This window comes from Epinephelus moara, chromosome 1, assembly GCF_006386435.1.
Source record: "Epinephelus moara isolate mb chromosome 1, YSFRI_EMoa_1.0, whole genome shotgun sequence".
Taxonomy (NCBI): domain Eukaryota; kingdom Metazoa; phylum Chordata; class Actinopteri; order Perciformes; family Serranidae; genus Epinephelus; species Epinephelus moara.
The window spans coordinates 2808128-2829629 of record NC_065506.1 but is presented as its reverse complement, the minus strand read 5'-3'; the positions used below and the strand labels follow the sequence as shown (position 1 = coordinate 2829629).

The 21502-nt window shown below is 42.1% G+C and overlaps 1 protein-coding gene across 1 annotated transcript in view; it reads left to right on the top strand.

Annotated features, from left to right (window-relative positions):
* The first annotated feature begins 17395 nt into the window (after nt 1-17395).
* LOC126393560 (cell migration-inducing and hyaluronan-binding protein) overlaps nt 17396-21502 on the top strand; it is a 184348-nt gene continuing 180241 nt past the window's right edge. Inside the window, exon 1 of the mRNA XM_050049771.1 lies at nt 17396-17519. The gene's annotated coding sequence lies outside the window, so the exon portion shown is untranslated. The remainder of the gene's footprint in view (nt 17520-21502) is intronic.

Here is a 21502-nt window from a genome sequence, read left to right as displayed (position 1 = left end):
AAAACAATGATAATGACAACATTGACAAATAACTTAAAAGTAACATAAACTAAAGTTATGATCTACAAAGTGGTGGAAAGCACTGTACTTGAATACAATTTTAGAATACTTGTAATTTAGTTTGATTTGTTGCTACTGTATTACACTCAGTTAAGTTTAGAGGGATATACTGTATTTTGTACTCCAGTACATTTACTTGACTGCTTTAGTCACTTTCAGACTAACGTTTGACACAATAGATGACATAACAAGCTTTTAAACAATGTATAGAATGGTTAGTATGATATCCTTTGAATTAATGGCCCACGATTAACATTACATCTTTGTAATAAAGTTACAAACCAGTCTCCTTCTTTACTCCCATCAGCGCATTGGTCATGTGATCACATCCCTCTGAAATACAAGAATTACTGGCTCATGATCATGTGGGATATACATGGATTTTGGTGTATCACTTTTCGTAGGTAAATGTAGCCTACAAACAGTGAATGAGAACAGCCTGAATAAGAACGAAACAGATCCTCTGAATCTTGTGTTGTCAGTGTCAGTGTTTGGTTTGAAATGAGTTTCTGCAGATATGCCAAATCCATACTGTCTTCAAAACTAATGCATATGATCCATAAATGTAATTTTTTAATTTTACATTTCTTTGTATTTGGCTACAGCGCTACTGATACTGGATTTAGATTTGATAATATGCCATTATACCTCAGCTGGTCTAAGAGAGTATGCACTGTACTTTTGAATGAAACTCATACAAGTAGCAGTAGAAAGATGGCATTTTCATGTGCACACACTTTAACACTTATTATTTTGTATGATTATTTATTGCTGTCTATTTTCAGGATATTATTGATTAGCTGACAGGAATTTTAGAGGTGGGCGTTACAGTAGCCCTTTTTAAAAAAAAACAAAAACAAAAACAAAAAAAAGGACATTTAAAAAACAAAACATTTTCCAAAACACTACATTTCAGAAAACAAAATATTAAAAAGAAAACCATAATATTTCAGAAAAACAAAACATTTAAAAAAAAAAAAAAAAAAACATTTCCTGACACACTGCAATATTTCAGGAAATGAAACATTTAAAAAACACACATAACATTTCAGAAAAACAAAACATTTAAAAAAACATAACATTTCCCAAAACACTACATTTATGAAAACAAAACATTTCAATAAAAAACAACATTTACCAAACACTACAACATTTAAGACAACAAAACAACATTTCAAAAAATAAAACAACATTTCCAAAAATACTGCAACTGAAAACAAAATGACATTTGGTGGGACACAAAAAGTAGGTGGCCTACTACTCCTGGGCAAGGCGAACTGGCCAAGTAGAAACTGGCGGGTAATGGATGGCTTGTTGGGAAAAAATGCATGGAGCCATGGCAGTCCAGACACAGCTGGCAACCACAGGTGCCATACTGTCCCTGTACCAGCACCATCTGGTTGGCCAGCTAGAGGAGGGGTGTAATACGGATCAAACACTACTGTGGCAGGACTGATTCATGACAATGACGAGTCTGCTTACAGAGATAAGGTCCAAAAACTGACTGCTTGGTGCTCTGTCAACAATCTGGCACTCAACTCCCCTAAAACAAAGGAGTTGGTGATAGACTTCAGGAGGAAGAGGGAGGAACATGCCCCTCTTTACATCAAAGGGGGCATCATGGAGAGGGTCAGTTACTTTAAATTCCTAGCAACATACATCTCTCAGGACCTCACATGGACTGTCAACACCACTGCCCACGTGAAAAAAGCACAGCAGTGACTGTACTGTTTGAGGTCACTGAGGAAAGTCAACCTGTCCCAGGAACTGCTGCTGTCCTTCTACAAATGTTCTGTGGAGAGCATCATTACCCACAACATCTTGGTGTGGTTTAAACGCTGCACTGTGGCTGACAAAAAAGCCCTGGATAGAGTTAGGAAGTCAGCACAGGACATCATAAGGTCACAGCTTCCCTCACTGTCTGACATATACAGCGCCAGATGCCTGCGCCGTGCAGAAAACATAATCCAGGACTGTTCTCACCCAGGAAACTGTCTGTTTGCACTGCTGCCTTCTGGGAGGCGCTACAGGTCCATTCACTGTGCACCAGGAGGCTGGCCATTCCACTGTGGGACCTGGGGCAGGTGTTAGCTGCCCTGCAGCAGGAAACTTTTGAGCCTCTGGAGTCAGTCAGAATTAGGTGGCTGTCTCTTAAAGTGTTTTTTTCTCTTGGCAGTGACATCAGCCAAAAGAGTGAGGGAACTGCACGCTCTGTCAGTGGATAAGAGCTATTATCGTTCCCTGCCAGATGAAATGAAAAAAGCTAAAACAGAATAAGTTAGAGTGCAGTGTGAGATAATAATCAGAAGCCTCAAGTTTGATTTAGTAATAGGCAGCGGCAAACATAAAAGTCTTCAGCTCTGATTTAAAAGAACTGAGAGTTGCAGCAGACCTGCAGTTTTTTGGGAGTTTGTTCCAGATATGTGGAGCATAAAAACTGAATGCTGCTTCTCCATGTATGGTTTTGACTCTGGGGACAGAAAGCAGACCTGTCCCAGACGACCTGAGAGGTCTGGATGGTTCATAACGTAGCAGCAGATCTGAAATATATTTTGGCTCTAAACCATTCAGTGCTTTTTAAATCAACAACAGTATTTTAAAGTCAATTCTTTGACAGACAGGAACCCAGTGCAAAGATCTGAGAACTGGAGTGATATGATTCACTTTCTTGGTCTTCGTGAGGACTCGAGCAGCAATGTTCTGAGTCAACTGCAGCTGTCTGATGGATTTTTTAGGGAGACCTGTGAAGACACCGTTACAGTAGTCGAATCTACTAAAGATAAATGCATGGACAAGTTTTTCCAAATCCTGCTGAGACATCAGTCCTTTAACCCTTGATGTATTCTTCAGGTGATAGTAGGCTGATTTTGTAACTGTCTTAATGTGGCTGTTGAAATTCAGGTCTGAGTCCATGACTACACCAAGATTTCTGGCTTGGTTTGTGCTTTTTAACATTACAGATTGAAGCTGAGCGCTGACTTTTAATCGTTCTTCTTTGGCTCCAGACACAATTACTTCAGTTTTATCTTTATTCAGTTGAAGAAAATTCTGGCACATCCAATCATTGATTTGTTCGATGCATTTACTCAATGCTTGTATTGGACCATACTCCCCTGGTGATATGGTTATGTAAATCTGTGTGTCGTATGCAGGGGCGTAGTCATCATTTCAGAAGTGAGGGGGACAAATTGTTCAGAGGTCTATTGAATGATTTATCATCCTCTCGCATTCAATTGCACCTCTCCTTAGCAGCTAAAGAACCACATAACCACAGCACCTCTCCTTAGCAGCTAAAGAACCACATAACCACAAACAGCCACAGTACAGCACCAGGGGACTTAGTTCTTTAAAATTATATACTATCAAAATCTAAAGTTTTAGCTGCCAAACTCTTGTTGAGTTGACACTGAATGACCTTCGAGCATCTACAGGGTAAGTAGCCAGATAACTAAGTGCCAAATGACAACACTGAACACGAAAAGTTCAGTAAAACACCATTCCTGTTAGCAAGTTATTAGCACACAAAATGGAATGGAAGTGACAAGGTAACAGAGTAATAAGCCACATAATTTAATTTAATGGCATGATGACAGAAAGTGACACAACACTAAACATATCAACATCAAGATGTATTTTACATTTTAGTCAAATATGACAGCACAGGTGCGCAAAAAAAATTAAATATTTTCTCCCTGTGCTACCTATTGCAATACAGACAAAAAAACATTTTAAGCCCTGTGTCCACATAGCACCTTTTTCTGAGCGCCAGAAGAAGGCCAGCGTCTTTTTTCAATTGTTCCCAATGAGGAGAGAGCGTCTGCGGCTGCCTAGGGAAAAGGCGCTGCGCCCAGCGTCTTTTTTCTGGCCGCTCCTCCTTTTTTGTGCGGCTGCTCCAAGCGTTTTGAGTTGAAAATCTCTGAACTTTTCAGAGAGGCGCTGGTGTCGTCACTGGCGCTTTTTCCAGGCAACCAATCATATCGCGGAACTCGTCACCCTGGTAACCAGAAAAAATGGAAGAGAAGCTGGTGCTGGCCGTGTCCGTCTATCCGGAGTTGTATGACATGACATTACCATAACAGAGACAATAGCTATATATAGCTATATATATGTATATATATATATATATATATATATGTGTGTATGTATAGGCCACATATGATAGCCTACATAGGCCTACTAGGCTATATACATATTGCAAAACTCTGTAAAAGTACACCAAAGCATACATTTTCGTTTCCAAATATTTATTTGAAAACGAAACCATTCATACGGTCAGTAAAAAACCAGTTTGTTGATAATAAAAAACGAATGTAATCTCAACAGTGACTGCGCCAGCCGGCAGGACTGCGGCGCTTGGAGGGGAGCTGTAATCCCAGCAGTCCCAGTGTAAAGCATCACGGACAGCGCCAATGCATCTATCGCTGTAGCTCAGAGGCTCTGATGCCTGAGTCAGAGTATGTGAGCGGAGTTGGAGCTGGAGCTGCATCATCCATAGGTTATTGGTAGGAAGAAAAATGGCTGCTGACAAAACTGTCACTGTCAACTGCCTCCTAGCGCCGCAACAATCTGCCAGACCATCATATGTAACTTCACTGTTTATGCTGCCCGTGTGCTCAGAAGCACACAATGAATGCATTTTTGAGTAATTTCCGAGAAGTTATGATAAAATAAAAAAAATATTACAGACTATAGAATAGGACTGACAACCTCTCCAATGTCTCATGTCAATTAATTAACACTATTTGTCGGCTTTTTATAATGCCTTTTTTTTTTTGCTGCTGCGCTGCTGCTGCACTGTGTCTCCAGTTGAAAGTGGTGATTTGCTAAAGACATTCTACAATAATAAATTAGACTAACTTTTTTAATGAAAAAAACCTTAAGAATAAAAGAAATAAACACCGAAATAATTAGTGGAAACTTTTTTTTGATTGATACTCCTCCTCTCTGACACACACACACACACACACACACACGCACGCACGCACACGCACGCACGCACACATGGCTTGCGCGGTCACTGTTGAGATTACATTTGTTTTTTATTATTAACAAAATGTTTTTTTATTGACCGTATGAATGGTTTCGTTTTCAAATAAATATTTGGAAACGAAAATATGCTTTGGTGTACTTTTACAGAGTTTTGCAATATGTATACCTATATGTATCAAAATGTATAATTTTCAGCCACTGCCGCGGTTGGAGGTATAAATGTTCAGATGTAGGCTATTGTCTCTGTGTGTTTTTACATCTATTGTTGCTTTTAATTTGCAGCTATACTTTTAATGAAGCTGACATGTCATGACAGTCAAGCACCCCCCGTCCCCCCCAAATACCCTGATTGCTTCAATGACGTCATCAAAGTGAAAAAGCAAGTCTGTTGATTTCTGCCACATTGACGAGCGATTACAACTGAGCCATGAAGCAATATCAAAGGGGCGAACCGAGCGACAGCGAAAAAAATAAAAAGTCCGTTAGTTAAATTAATTATTTTTCCAGCAATATATAAATTGAGAGATTTTACAGCAACACACATGTAATCAATTCTAACCCATACAGTGGTGGCAAAGTTACTAAGTACATTAACACAAATCCTACTAATAAAACATGATGATGACTTCACCAGCTGTAGCATTAAAAGATTAACACAGTATGTATCACTATAAACCTGCAAAACTGCGCGGCTACAGGAATTATAAAGATATTGTTGTCATAGAAACAAAAACACTCATGAGCGTTTTTTTGGGGGGGCGCACAGATGCTTCATCCCAGCACTCTGCAGCGCCCTCCAGCGCCTTTCTGCCAGAAAAAGGCACTATGTGGACACAGGGTCTTAGAGTATAATTAAGAGTAGTTCTGAAATAGCTGTGAAAATTAATGTTAGAGTCACTCTTATCCTATAGACATTTCCTTAGCTAGTTATAATTTCTCCTTACCTGTGAAGCCTTGGGATGATAATTGGTGCTGCTGTCAGGTCCCTGCTCTGATACCTACCCCTCCTTGTCCCTCTTCTATCTATTGCAATAATATAGATAATAAATGTGCAAAGCAAAATTTATAAATAGAATTAAGAATAGTAGTAGTGAAATTGCTGTGGAAATTAACCTCAAAGTCACTTTTATGCTATAGATAGTTTTTTTCTCAGCCAGTTATAATCTCTCCTCACCTGTGAAGACCCTGCATGACCATCATCACTTCCTAGCATGAAACTAGCTAGCAAGCGATTTAACATTGGTAACAATAACATTAGTATTCTTGTTAACTAGCTTAACTTGATATATTGGCATCTATTAATTAGTCATCATTTAGCTAACATTATCTACATGCAACAGCATTACTCAACTTACTCAACTCCAGTTTGTTTGGAAGAAACTGTGCAAGGTTTTATGCTTCTTGCTGGCTGGTTTGCTGAACATGGTTAACACACAGCAGCACTGCCCAGCAGCACAGGTCTTGTCTGTGCGATTGATTCAGATACCAACAGGACATCATGTGTATGCCGCATGGTGCATTTAAAGACGGCTCGGAAAAACACATTACCACATGTTAAAAATTAATTGAACGGTTGTAACTGTTGTAAAAAGTGTGGGGTGCAGAGGGCACAGATACGGGAAGTGCGGGGGACATGTCCCATGTGTACCCTGCATCCGCTACGCCTGTGGTCGTCTACATAATTATGGCAAGATATCTTGTTGTTTTCCATAATTTGAGGTTCGTCGGATGAACTCAGCTAAATTTTAAAAATCTAATTCATGGTGAGTCACTTCGAAAAGCTCAAGGAAAAATATTTGTGGCTACAGGGGGGATCAAAATAAAAATAAATAAATAAAATAAAAATCAACCAGCCACCCTCCTCCTCTTATAAGTTAAGAACAGTCTCTTATCAGTGCATAAACCACACACATCATGCTAGCTCCGTTGTGTTTGATAACATTGTTGAACGTAAACAGAAGTGATGCCCAACGGTGCTTAGCGTGCCTTTAATATTGAATTAAAGCCAAGTCCTTTCAAGTCATCTGTCTCCAGTCAAAGTCAAGTCTCAAGTCATGAATACAAAGTCAAAGTCAAGTCGAGTCTTTTATCTACGTTAGTCAAGCAAGTCTCAAGTCATCATATTTGCGACTCGAGTCAAGTCATGTAACTCGAGTCCCCCATCTCTGGTAATTACCTATAGACACAAAGTAGTCTCTGTCCTTTAAAGGGAAATTTCGGTTTATTTCAACCTGTCTCCTATAGTCCTAAATTTGTTTTAAGTGACTAGTGACATAAAAATAATAGTTAGCATGTTAGCTGTTAGCCTAGATACAGCCGGGGCGCATAGTAGCGTCAGACCTGTTAAAACGTAAGTGAACCGGCATCCCTTCAAGTGCAAAGTTAGTCCACTAAACAAGCTTTTTTTCCACAAAGACCGCCTCATATCGTTAGGATAAATGTCAGAGAACATGTAAACGTGTTGTCTTACCTTACCGGTGTGCTGCCATGTTTGTTTATCATCTAGCTCTGCTNNTGCCATATTTATTTACCATTTAGCTCTGCTTTCCAAAGCGCGGCCGAAATATATCTCGAGAGCTCTAGATAAAGCCCAGCTGGATACTACTCCAGGTGGAGGTGTCTCGTCCTCGGTCTCAACCAGACCTTGAAAATAAGGCTGCAACCAGTCCCTTTCCTTGCAACAGAGACATTCCTCTTCTGTGGGCACTGGGGCACAGCATCCACAGGTACACCACCAATCTCCAGAGCTATGCAGCCTTGCAGCAGCCATTCCTCCTCTCTCGTCCTCTACCTGTTGCGCCTCTCTCTCTCTCTCCTCCTCCGTTCTTCAATTTCACGAAGTTCTTCCTCAGTGTATTCTGGCTCAAATAAATAAGGGCGGCCATCAAACTCTGCAAAATCAAATTCCTCCTTCACAAAGTCGAAGTCTGGCAAAAATGTCAGCCATTATTCTATAAATCTTTCATAAAATAAATGAATGAACTTTTCAGGCTACTGTCCGGTTCTGCCTTCCAGCTGTTGCTGCTTGTTCTCGCGAGATTTCAGGCTCGGTATGAGATCGCTGCTTGTTCTCACGATATTTCGGCCGCGCTTTGGAAAGCAGATCTAAATGGTAAACAAACATGGCAGCACACCGGTAAAGTAAGACAACACAACACGTTTACATGTCATTTTCTATATGTTCTCTGACATTTATCCTAACGATATGAGGCGGTCTTTGTGGAAAAAAAGCTTGTTTAGTGGACTAACTTTGCACTTGAAGGTTGCCCGTTCACTTACGTCTTAACAGGTCTGACGCTACTATGCGCCCCGGCTGTATCTAGGCTAACGGCTAACATGCTAACTATTATTTTTATGTCACTAGTCACTTGAAACAAATTTAGGATGATAGGAGACAGGTTGAAATAAACCGAAATTTCCCTTTAAGTAGGATTCAAACCAGTTTAGTACTGTTCTGGAAAGTCCCACCCAGTTTTTCAGTCGGTCTGGTAATATGGTGTGGTCGACTGTGTCGAATGCTGCACTAAGATCCAGTAACACTAAAACTGAAATTCTGCCACTGTCTGTGTTTAAGTAGATGTCATTGAAGACCTTAACAAGAACAGTCTCAGTGCTGTGGTGTGGTCGAAATCCTGACTGGAAGACGTCAAAACAGTTGTTTAGAGTCAAGAAGTTGTTTAGCTGTTGAAAAGCAGCTTTTTCAATGATTTTACTTAAAAACGGGAGGTTTGATATGGGCCTATAATTGTGAGATTTCTAGATTGTTCTTTTTTTAAGAGTGGTTTGATGACAGCAGTTTTCAGGGCCTGTGGGAAGACACCTAGCTGGATGTGCTGTGTTCTTATCAGGCTGGAGAGACAGAGGATGTTTCTGATGCTGTCGAGGAGGGAGGGGTGGGGCTGGACGTAGATGTGTAGGGGGGTTGGTGTGGCCAGGTGATATTGTGGAGGAGGAGGTGGGGCCTGGTGCCGTTTAGGGGATTTTGGAGGGGGTGGCGCCTGGTGCTGTTTGGGGGATTTTGGGTGGCTTGGAGGGTCTGGGGAAGGAAGGTTTCGAATAAGGCGGGGGAAGGGGCTTTAGGTAAGTTTGATCCCAGCACTCTCCCATTCACTCAGTTGAAGAGGGTGATATGGGTGGAGTTTGGGGGTAGAACGGGGTGGGTCCTCGGGGGCGAGTGTTGGTAAAGGGAGTGAAGACTCCTCCTCTTGGCTTGAGTGTCTCCCATCAAAGCTCTCCGTAGGCAGGGGCCAACGCAGCTCTCCTTCAAGGTTTCTGACGTGTTGTGTCTGCCTCTTGTTTTGATTCCTTTGTCTCTTGTCCTTGGCAGAGGGAACAGATGGGTGATGCAGGAAGTAAAATAGGTTAGAAGTGAACAATTTTACTCCTGACTTAAAAAGTGTCTGCAGTCCCAGAAAAAGTTAAAATTGCCGATAAAATGCACTGAATGTCTGGTACATGCAGCCAAGAGCCATTTGTTTAGTGGCAACAATCTGCTGAATCTCTCATCACCTCTTCTGACTGGTGATAGAGGGCCACTGATAAACACCTCAGCATTCAGAGAGCTGACTGTGTTCAACAGCTCAGTGAAGTCACGTTTCAGCATTTCAGACTGTTGTTTTACAATGTCATTAGCCCCAATATGAACAAGGATGGCTGTCACGGTGGGATGTGCAGCCGCTATATGCAGGATTTTTTCTGTCATGTCAGAGACCATGTCCTTGGGAAAACAGAGTGCTTTGGTGTTTTTACTGCACATGCTTCTTACATCTTTTACAGCAAAGTCACCCACAATCAGAGTTTGAGGCTCAGTTGTTGGCTTTCCGTGTAGCCTTTTACTTTGTGATTTTTTCTCAGTTCTTACCCTACTGTGTGGAGATGAGAGATTATCCAGGTCATCTGACGGAGATCCAAGGTCCTGCGACAGTGGTATAAATCTGTTGTGCAGTTGCACAGTTGGTTATTGGGGAGGTTTGTTGTAAGTTCTCCCTTTCACAGCTGTCCACGGCTGTGTACCAGGAACAGGGGTTGAAGAGGCGCTCTCCCTGTATGATAACGCAGGCCAGCCAGTCGCATCACAAATCTGAGGGCGCTGAGCTCCGCCCGTTACACGTCCTCCCATATCCCAGGAAAATGATTTACTCTTAAGCTTTGCTCCTATCCAAGAGAGTTCCAGGGAGGACTACCACTTGTAGATACACAGCCCTCCTGCTTCTTGGAAGTCTTGCCGATGGTGATTAGCCATGTGTTAGCATGATCTTGTCCACTGTTTTGAATCCATGGTATCGTGGTGTCATTCCCACATAGTCCATTCACTTCCACATTCACTTCTAACCGGTGGATTTGGTTTCCAGCACTACAATCTTTTGTAGACGTTTGTGGTAGTCATCCGTGGAGAAGGGGGGCATCTTGCTGCTGTGGCCGACAGCTTCCCCAGATCTGCCTAGTCCATTCATAAATTATCCTCCTAATGATGTCTGGGCTAATAAAAAGGAAAACCTCCCAATGATGTAGTTAAGGACATAGTAAAGTAGCAATAAAGTGGCAAAAATAAAGCTTAAAGACAGCAAATCAGAGAGCAACAGGAAAAAGCATCTGCACAGTAGCAGAGCAGGAAGTGAAGAAGGGTAGTGAGGGTCAAAAAGACTCAAATCTCTGTCCTGTTAGAGCCCTGAAAGTCTATGTCCGGTGCACTGCAGCATTTACAAATACAGACCAACTCAAACCAAATCTCGGTACAATAGAGAACGTTCAGTTACATTGCAACCTTAGTTCTAGGAGTGAGGAGATTATCTCCCTAAGCTCAAGGCTGCTCTGTACCCATTCCAGTCAATGTTAATCAGTGGGTGCATGTGCAAGGTGGGGCTTTTATATGGACCTGCATTTGTATAGCGCCTTTCTAGTCATCTAGTGACCACTCAAAGCACTTTTTACACTACGAGTCACATTCACCCATTCACACACACATTCATACACTGGTGGCCGAGGCTACCGTACAAGGTGCCACCTGCTACTCAGTTTTTAACACACTCACACACCGATGGAACAACCATCGGGAGCAATTTGGGGTTCAGTATCTTGCTCAAGGATACTGCGACATGCAGCCTGGAGAAGCCCGGGATCGAACCACTGATCTTTCGATTGGTGGACAACCCGCTCTACCTCTGAGCCACAGCCTGGTGCATGCCGGCCATGTAAATTGGTGTGTATTAAAGAGGATGCTTTTGGGGTTTTCCCTCTTCTTCAGTGTGCTATATAGCATTTTTCTGCTAAGTAAAAAAAAAAATAACAATGTGCGAATCAGCAATGCACACAGTGCCTGCCTGCAGGCCACTGAGCCACACCCCCAAACACACCTGCTCCGAGCAGAGGCAGAGCAGGGGCAGCAGAGTTTGATTTGACTGTGACCAAAAATTGCCCTTGTTTAGACTGCCAAAGGACGAAGGAACAAATAAGAATTGGTTAGAATTTATTTTTGATTAAATTTCCCCACAATACAACCCAGACATTTTATTGTGCTCCTTCTATTTTCCCGAGGACTGCCTCACAAACTGGCAACAGATTACTGCTGGATTTCCACTGCAGCTACTGCTAAAAGACGAGGCAGTTCCCACCTTGTTGGGCAAATCTGGAGATTCCAGATCACAACTTGTAAGTATGCTTTATGAGTTGTGAATTTGTTGTGAGAAAAAAAAACCGAGGAAGCTGCTACTGAGTGTCGAGTGTCAGAGTGGAGTAGATGGCTAACGTTAGGCTGTACACTCAGTGCTTCGCTGTAGGCCTCAGCTAACTGGCTAACCAAAGCTATTGTTTTAAAATGCTTTTGCTACTCGGTGTTAGGGCTGCAACTAACGATTATTTTTATTGTCGACTAATCTGTCGATTATTTCTTCAATTAGTCGACTAATCATTTTATTGAAAAATGCGTTAAAATGTTGAAAAATGTCAGTCTGTCTCTCCCAAACCCCAAAAGTATGTCATCTAATGTCTTGTTTCGTACTCATGCCAAAGGGTTTTTAGTTCACCGTCATGGGAGAGTGTGTAAAGCTGCCAATATTTGAACGTAAGAAGCTGCAATAAGACTATTTTGGGGTACTTTTATACTTTACTTTTCTATGAAAAATGACTCAAACCGATTAGTCGACTACTAAAATAGTCGCCGATTATTTTGATAGTCGATTAGTCATCGATTAGTCGTTGCAGCCCTACTCGGCATACATTAAGTTAAACTGCTAGCTGGATGGTGTCAGTAAGATGAATTTAACGATTGAATTGTGGAGAATCTAACAGAGCTAAGATGTGTCCATATTGACAAAAGCTAGCCTACTGCTGCTAGCTCGAGTGATTAGCTAACAGCAGGCAACAGTCAGACCTGGGGTGGAAGTAAGACCTTTGTTTATTTGTCAAAACTGATTGTGAATCAGCTTTTGAGGAGGACCTTTTATGCTTTCTCCCTTTTCCTTTGTGTTTTACACCGCAAATTGCCAACTACTTTACCTCTAAACTGCAACAAATATAATATGCTAGATCAAAACCTGAATGTAAACTTAAATTGTAGTTGTACTACTACAGACAGTGCCACTGTACTGGATGAAAACATTTTCCTGACAAAAAATATTAGCGGCCGCGCAGTGCAATGAGTGCATGTAAACATACATTGTAAACAAAAATTGTAGCAGAGCTACTGCTACAGTCACAAGACAGCGCATATGAGAAAAAAATAAAAAAAATAAAAACAGTAAAAACCGGTTGGGATATTTGAGCGCAGAACTTTTTTGTCATCTGCCCAAAGAGGTGGGGAGCAGTGCACAATTGCGCAGTAAAACAGATTAGAGGGAACAGTGCCGCTTACCTCTCCCACGGAGGTCAACAACAAAAGGGAAGAGGAAAAGGCGCAGAGACAGAGGGCAGTGTCACACTGTATAGTAAACGTAGGGTTACAGTCTCAAATTAAAGTTCCACATAGCTGACTCGGAGGCCTAACATGTCAGGTATTAACTAAAATAAATATAAATAAAATAAACTTACGGTTACACAGACTTTGTGTAATTATAACACAATAACTAATGTACATTTTCTTCTACACATATTGCTGCTGCCTCATTGAACCTGTTACATAACCTCAACCCTGTACTGCTCAGTCAAGTTCTATACATCTTTTTTTTCCCCGGAGATATTCTAAAAATAGTAACAACTCCCGACGGTTAACCGGGTCAGATAAATAATGTATACATAGCCCCGGGTGTCTTAAAAAATATACATTTGTATTATGTTTTAGTAATGCATCAGAGCACTTAACACACATACACATGTGGATACATAAATAGCTGTAGTGCCTCCTCCACCATGAGTCCTTTAGATCGGTAAAATATGGTTGATGTATAGTATGTTTTCCAGATATCAATGTTGATTGACTTATCCTTTTTTCAGATGCACCCAAGGGCGTAGGAACTGGGGGAATATTGGAGACAGCCGCATTTGTTTCACCCAAAAGCGATACCGCAGCGCAGAGGTGAAAAATAATTTATTTTGAAATCTCTAACTCACTGGCTTAATTTTGTCCAGGAGGATAATCATATTTTCTGTCTAGACCTGTTTATGTTGAGCTGACGTTGTGATTCAACATCTAACTTGTACACTCTTGCTAGGTAAACTTTTATGTTGTTACTATTAACGTTACTAGCTAACGTTGGCTGACGAAAATATGACGGACTTTCAAATAACGTAAAAAAGCGATTTGACACCAAATATTAAAGGTGTTTGTAAAACAACATGATTGTTCTATTAACCCATGTAACTTGAAAAGGAGTACACACCTCCAATATCTAGAAAGGAGTTAGTCTGTCTGTCTGTTCTTGGCTTTCCCATTAGTATTTTTCTATACCTTATTCATGTCAACTGAAAATGCAGTTCATTTCCATGGTATGTTGATGTGAAGTATCTGTTTGAGATCATATCTTATCATATCTTCCGGTATGTATACCACTTCCGGTATAGACTTCCGGTATGTATACACGAAGAAGATTAACTTCCGGTATGGACTTCTGGTATGGACTTCTGGTATGGACTGGATATATGGCAGCGCCTATGTCCGCCATCTTGCCTGCAGTTGGGTACTCTTGCTAACATGTGGGATCACGTCTTCTGTGTGTATGGATTCCCCAAATGCGTCCACTTCGTAGTGATGGTGAAAACGAAGCTTCATGAAGCAGTGAACCACTTTGACACAACTGCTTCAAGAATGACACACTGCTTCGAAGCATTTCATACAGTCAGAAGAGTGACATCTGCTGGCTGTGTGTCAGAACTGCATCTAAGTGGAAGACCTGGGAAAGCCTGTAATGAGGCCTCGCTCTCGGTAGTCACGTGATTGTGGGCGTGCCGAAGCAGGGATCGAAACACTGTCTCGGAACACTTGCGCTTCAAAAGATTGACACTGTGTCGAGCAAACTGGCTCGAGTCTAATGTCACTACCACTTCGATCAAGGTGCTCATTTGAGAACGTAGTCTCCAAGTCACACACTACAGCATACCACCCCATGGGAAATGTGGGGACCGCAAGATTTAACCCGACACTTGGAAGCATGCAGCGGTCTCTTCCCCTAAAAGAGAAACACAAGTGGCCTCAACAGCCTTGGTTCATAATACAAGTACACAAGTGCACCTACCTGCAAACACATGGTCAGGACAGGGGTTGGCAGGGTCAGCAAAAGGGTCAATAGACTCATTGAATCCATGGTTCAAAAACTGTTTGGCTTCAGGGATTTGGCAAGTTCAGTTAGCAGAAGGTCCCAGTTACTTCTTCACACTGGTTTAAAGGGACAAACACATCTTTGGTTTTTCTTGTACCTGTGATTTTGTGAAAATGCATTTAAGGGGCATTGTGACCAATGTAATGTTTAAAATGTGTTACGCTTTATGTGTTTGGAATTGTCAGGTGATCTTTATGGTGTAAAAGGCATCATATTTATCTAAGAGAGACAAAGGCCTTATCACCCTATGTTTTCTCTGAACCTATACTTTAGGTAGTTTATACAGCTGATGGTAGAGCTTAAAGTTCTACAGTGAGTCCCAGCCAAGTCTCCAAGTTTTGGTCGGTAGTCCCTGGGTAATTGTTGGTTTATTCAAAGGTATGGCCTGGCTTTTGGTGAAATCTAGGAGGGGTGGATGTAACTTGTAATTGTAATGGGTTTAAATTAAAAAAAATCCATCTTTTATATTTGTTTATATTTTGTTGTTGCTTTTTAATGTGTTGATACATTTTGGGAAGCTTTTATCTTTGTGAATTAGATTTTTGGTGACGTAATTTCCTGTAGATTTGCGCTATCCTCCTCACTCGTTTTCTGGACCCCATGAAGAGAGGTATGAGTTATTTGTGTTTCTGGCTATAAAGCGTTGAAATGTGATAGAAACATTAAACAGAGGTGTGAACTTTACATGGTACAGGTCACACATGCTGTCTGTAGCTGGTACATTTATTTCAGTGTTCATTTATGTAGTTTTCTTTATCAGTGCAGCACTCGTATGTAGCATGCTAAATTACTGATCTCAAGTTGAGCTAAAGGAGCATGGCGGCAGTTTTTCATGCAGGTTGTGGTGTTGTCTCTTGTTTTTAAAGGCGCCGTATGTTAGAATGTGGCCTAAACGGTTACTGCACTCAAATTCAAAATACTGCCGCGAGTCGTGTCCACCCCAAGTTCAAGCAAGTCTGGCTTCTCTGCTGCTAACGCTGCTGCCGGGATACAGCGGAGGAGGAGCCTGCTGCTAATGCTATGTACCGGTACACTGCTAATGCTGCTTGCCGTGCTGCTAGCGTTTGTTTCTCAAAAAAACAAACAGTCGGGTTGATGACCCACCTGCACATGGGCTACAATGTATGATCGAAAATGAATAACTGTTGAAAGTATTCGAAATGTCTATCCCCGTCTAGCTATGATGCTAGTTAGCCAACTTTGGCTAAAGGTAACCTGTCGAGGAGAAGAGTAGCCACTTCGACATCCAATTTCAAATTCTTCTCCGCTTTCAACCGTCTCCACCATTCAAAAGCATCTCCTATATAGACCCTTGCTTTGCCTAGAGTTTTGTCTTGGCGTTTTTGGGAATCATAACGAAGTCGTTTGGGTTTAGTCGCACCGTCAGCCATTGTAGCTCAGTCGTAACTACTGGCAACCCGGATGCTGAGACTCTACTGATTGCGTGACTGGTAGACAGCGGTGGGTGGCGCAACAGGCCAAAACACAAATTCACTGGTAGACAGCGGTGGGTGGCGCAACAGGCCAAAACACAAATTCAAAACATAAACATGATTTTGTAAAAAAAAAAAAAAATTTAAATGCGAATATTCTGGCTGTGCTATTGTTGTCGATGAGATCAGTATGCTATACCTATTACAGTAACATTATTCCTTAGTCTCTGTGACATATTAGGATGATTTTACAACTACTACTTTAGATTTCTTACATATAGCGCCTTTAAAAGTGTGCTTGTGGAAAGTTGGTCATGAGAAGTTGCCGTACTGATTTTAATGTGTTTTGCACAGGTATGTAAGCTCCCTCTATGTTGATTTTTGTGTAATTCTTTCTAATGAAATATTTAAAAAATTGGCGCTGATGGGGGGAAAATATCTCTTAAACTGCACATTGTTATTGTAACTACACAATCTGTAGATCTGTAAATCCCCCTGGACAGCGGCGCAGTTGTCCTCGTCTCCTTCTTCATCATCCACAAACACAACGCACAGCTTGTAGCAAACCAAAGTGTCAGGCCAGACCAGTTACATAGACATAATAAAAAAGTTATGTCCATTGGGAAATCTGAACCAGTTATGTGGATTTCTCACGTGAATTTGTTGATAGTGTTTACAGTAGGCTATGCATAAAGTTTACTTTATATAAAGAATACTTTGAATATTAAGAGTGAACACATTGCTAAATTTCAACTTCAGATTTGGATAAAACAAACTCTTTTTTTAATTTCATCAATGCTTGTTTTGTGTACCCACACTTCGTTTCTATGGGTGCATGTGGGGGTGGAATGTGGATGAGCTATACTTATTATTTTTTTTTTATTATTTATTTATTAATCAATATTTTCATTGTACCTGTTACTTCTAAAATCTTGGCTATTCCCTAGCATACAGGGAGGCTGGGTTTACAAGGAGTCGATGAAATAGGCTTACTCCTCTCTCTCTCTCTCTCTCTCTCTCTCTCTCTCTCTCTCTCTCTCTCTCTCTCACGCACACACACAGACACACACACACACACACACACACACACACACACACAGTGGGCGTGTCTTTTCTCCAGCTGGAGTAACTGGAGGCGGCGCTGCACCGTGCTGACAGGGAATGGCCGTGTCTCTGCGCTCCGACGCCGGCTGACACATTAACAGCTCTCCGCTCCATCAGCTCTCCGCTCCATCACTGCACGTCTCGCAGGCTCTGGGACTAGACACGTATTCCATGCAACACTTCGGTAGGTCTCCGACTCTTTAACACCTTTTTAAGGGGCGTGGGTGTGTTGTGTGTGTGATGACATTGTGGCCCATACAGAGTGGGTACTTGGGGCCGTAATTTGGCCGCTGTGAGCCACAGGTGTGCTTGAAAAGATCCGTATCGGTAAATGCGGTTTGTGCGCGGATAGAGCATGCTACTGGGTAAGGAAGCACTCTTCATTGTCTGCATGCTGTCCCAGCGGACTGAAGAGGGTCGCCTGCATCTTGTCAGCGTGTGGGTGCGGGCTGGACTGTTGAGCGCACGCCGCCTGTCTTGCCGCGACTTTAGGGGCAAAGGTAAGTGGTCAGCGCGCGCTGATAGTACAGCTTCCTTTCCAGCAGTAATTTTCACGGCTCTCTTTAACAAACACTTGATTTCGCCGTGTTCGCACTGTGCTTGGAAATGAAATACAAAAAAATACTGTAAATAACAAAGTAGGCCTACTGTATAGATACCGTCTAATCAACTGAGGAAGGCCGTCTCCAGCAGCACACAGTCAGGGCAGCACTGTTTTTGCGTCGTCGCTCTACCTCCTGATGCTGCCAGAACTGCTTTGTGTATTGGAGCAGAGGGATCCAGCCATGCACATAGGCTGTGATTGACCTTTTTAAATAACTCCAGCGTAAGGGGCTGTCATCTTAAACAAAGGAAGAAAACGTACTTTTCTGTGAATTGCGCACGTTCACATCGGCGCTTGTGTACCCAGCTGTTGTTGTCCGCCAATTTAAAGCAGCCGTCTGCAGGTTTTCCTTCTCTTCCACTCCATGAATGGTGCGCACTGTTCAGCGGTAGTTTCGCGGTGCTGTTCGGCTCCAGAGGAAATAAGTGAACTGTGCTTTCCAGTCTGCTTCGAACAGGTGAGTGGACTTGTTTGTCTTTAATACCTGCAGGGATGGTGCTGTCATATTTGTTGTTTGCACAGGTCTTTGTACATCCGGTCTGTAGCCAGAATTTTAGCTTTACAAAGTCAAGAGTCTCCAGTGCAAACCATCCCTAAACCTCTCTTTCTCTACGTTTCTGTGTTAGTTTCAAACATAATTTTGTAAATGCTGTTTCCAGGCCTTCCTTATAATGTCAGGAATATAACTGAAGGAATATATTTGTCTGTGTTGGTCCTTACACAGTCAGAACAATTTTGGCATGAATGATATCAGTATCAGGCTTACAAGCTCATAATGCAATTTGTGTGTAAGTCCTCACATCTCATAGTGTAACATATAAACATTAAATACCAAAATTATTTTTAGTGGTTCTTTGGAGCATTTTATAAGTACATGTGATTTTTTTTTTCTTTTTTTCCCCCTAACATCTGAAATTGATTTCTGTAGAATAACATATCATTAACTCTGCAGTTACCGGACACAGTATGAAACTGTCATGATGTCTCTACTATTCACTATAGCATTCTGAAATTGATTGTAACAGCTACTGGTAGCTTACCTGTCTGGTGTCTAACACATGTTCATAAATTGCTCCTACTCCTTTTGTCTCCATTTGCAATGGAACTCAGCTGTAGTTCAGGCAGCTGACAGTGAGTCTGTGTTTGTGACTGCACAATGTGGGGATCAAGTGGAATCTGCTTTGGCTGATGAAATGATGATGCCTCAGAGCTGTCTGTGGCTGACTTCTGCCTTCCTGTGTTCCCTTATCACCTTCAGTGTCCTCCAGGGAGGATGACATGATGATGAGCAACAGAATAGCACTGTAACAAGCAATAGGAAGAGGAGCAGGCAGGGCAGGAGTGGCAGTTTTGATGACAATAAGGGGGAGGATGGCATTTGTGTGGACTAAGGTTGTGAAAAATGTGTTTGAGTGACCTGCTCTATTTTGAAAAAAAGAAGGCTATACAACTACTCGAGGCTAAAATAAGTCAAGCTCAGCAAGAACAGGCAGCAAGAACAGGTTGTTAGTCTGTTGGATGCTGTTGGTGATGATGAATGTTGAGATTATGAAGGTGTGTAGAAATGCAGCTGAGAAAAAATGTGAGAGAAAAGAGAGAGGACCATCTCCCTGGGTGTGACGCTGGCGCGAGGATTACACAAACTAAAGTGTAGTTGCATTACCTTTCATCTACAGCTGACTTGCAAATGTGCAAGCTGTTGCGAGGAGTGTGTGTGTGTGTGTGTGTGTGTGTGTGTGTGTGTGTGTGTGTGTGTGTGTGTGTGTGTGTGTAAGAGATTCCTTTTGTTATTAAAGGTTTGCATCACTTGTACTTATGCTGCTCTGTTGTGTCTGATCTGCCATGGATGCTGGCCTGACTTCAGCTGCTGAACACAGACGAGGGGAGGATTGTGCAGCACTTTACTGTGTTCTTCTTGTGAGGACATTCTCCCTGGTACCAGGTCAAGGGAAATGATGCCTGATTCTTTTTAGGGATGTCATGCTAGCTGAGGGTCTTCTGGCAGACTCAGTCATCTGTGGGCTACTGTTCAGTGGCCTTGCTAACTAGGCTAAAGTGACTGACACTGAGACAGTAATCAGCAGTAGTGGTAGCTCGAATGCCCCTGTCAGTCTGGCCTTTGGGACAGGCCCATTTATGGCAACCCACTGGATCCGTGGCGTTTTGCGATCGGGCCGAGGCACGGGTGCCGGAGCTAATAGCGGCCATTCAAGTCAATGTCAGCTGCTCCATCAGAAGCACTGTGGTGCATCCTAGCCACGGCCTAGAAGCAGCTTGGCGCTCTGCTCTGTTAAAAATACGCGCCAGGTCTATTTCTGATGGACGCCACGCAACGGCGCGTCAATTTGCACAGACCAAATGAGTCAAACAGGAAGTCAGGCACAGAAAAGACGAGAGTATCCGGTCAATTTTCAAAATAAAACACCCACGAAAACTCCGGATCATATTTCACATTGCTACATCAACATGATGTGACATGTAACTACCAGGTGCCAAATGAGAAAGGAAAAAGAGCTTACTTCAGTGGTGCTGTGTGTTGCCGTGCAGGCTCAGCATTGTCTTAAATACAGCCACACAATTCTTTACTGAATTTTTCCGGGTGTTTCCAAGAATGCCTCACAAAGTGGATGTCAGTATTCCTCAATATTCCGCTTAGAAATGCGTTCTGCTCTATCAACTCAAGCTCACACTAGCGCTAGGAGAGCGACGTCTGTGAGGCCGGGGAGGGAGGGGGAGCCAAAGAGTTCTCAGTAGGCGCTCCAGCCGGTGCGCTACAGAGTGACGTTCATTTACAGGAGGCATTTTATATCTGGCCGATTTTTGGAGATTATGGTCGGGCAAATTAGTCAATGTATGGGAAACACTGTATATATATACACTAGAAAACTTGCACCCTTTTTCTCCTTGTGTGGTGTATTCTGCATCATCCGGTGGGTGCGCTGCTTTAAGTGGTCCGACAGGCAACCTGTTGAGATGATTTAGTTCCGCGTTATGCGTTGCCCCTCCGACTCTTCGGCGGGAGGACCACAGGGGGGGCTCAGAGTTATGGGGGCACTGGCCCCTGGGTAGAAGTCAGGTCACCTAAGGATGTCTTTTAAAAAAAAGTGACTAAGAATCTTGGAAAATGATGGGGTGTTCAAAGTGTCATTGTCTTGTAGCCACGTGTGGTCACAGTGGCTGCTGTTCAGCAGAAGTTACAGAGTTGATTGAAAGCGGTATTGGGGAATTTTTTGTATAAATGAATGTGTTTTTTTCCTCTCTGGATCATTGACTGATAAAGCTAAATGGTGATCCAACTTAAAGGTATAATATGTAGTTTTTCCACATCAAAATGTCTAAAAACGACTAAACCAATATTATATATTTTGTTTAGTTGTGTACTTTGATTATCAGAAATGTTTCCAACAATTTTTCAAACCCAGATAAATATGAAATATTAATAAAAGTTATGGACCGTGTCATTAGGTCGGATGTCAATGGCGACGTAACTCCAGTTACCATAGCCATTAAACGAAGGAGAAGAAAAAGAAGCAGACCAGATGAGACGTCAGAGAATGAACATG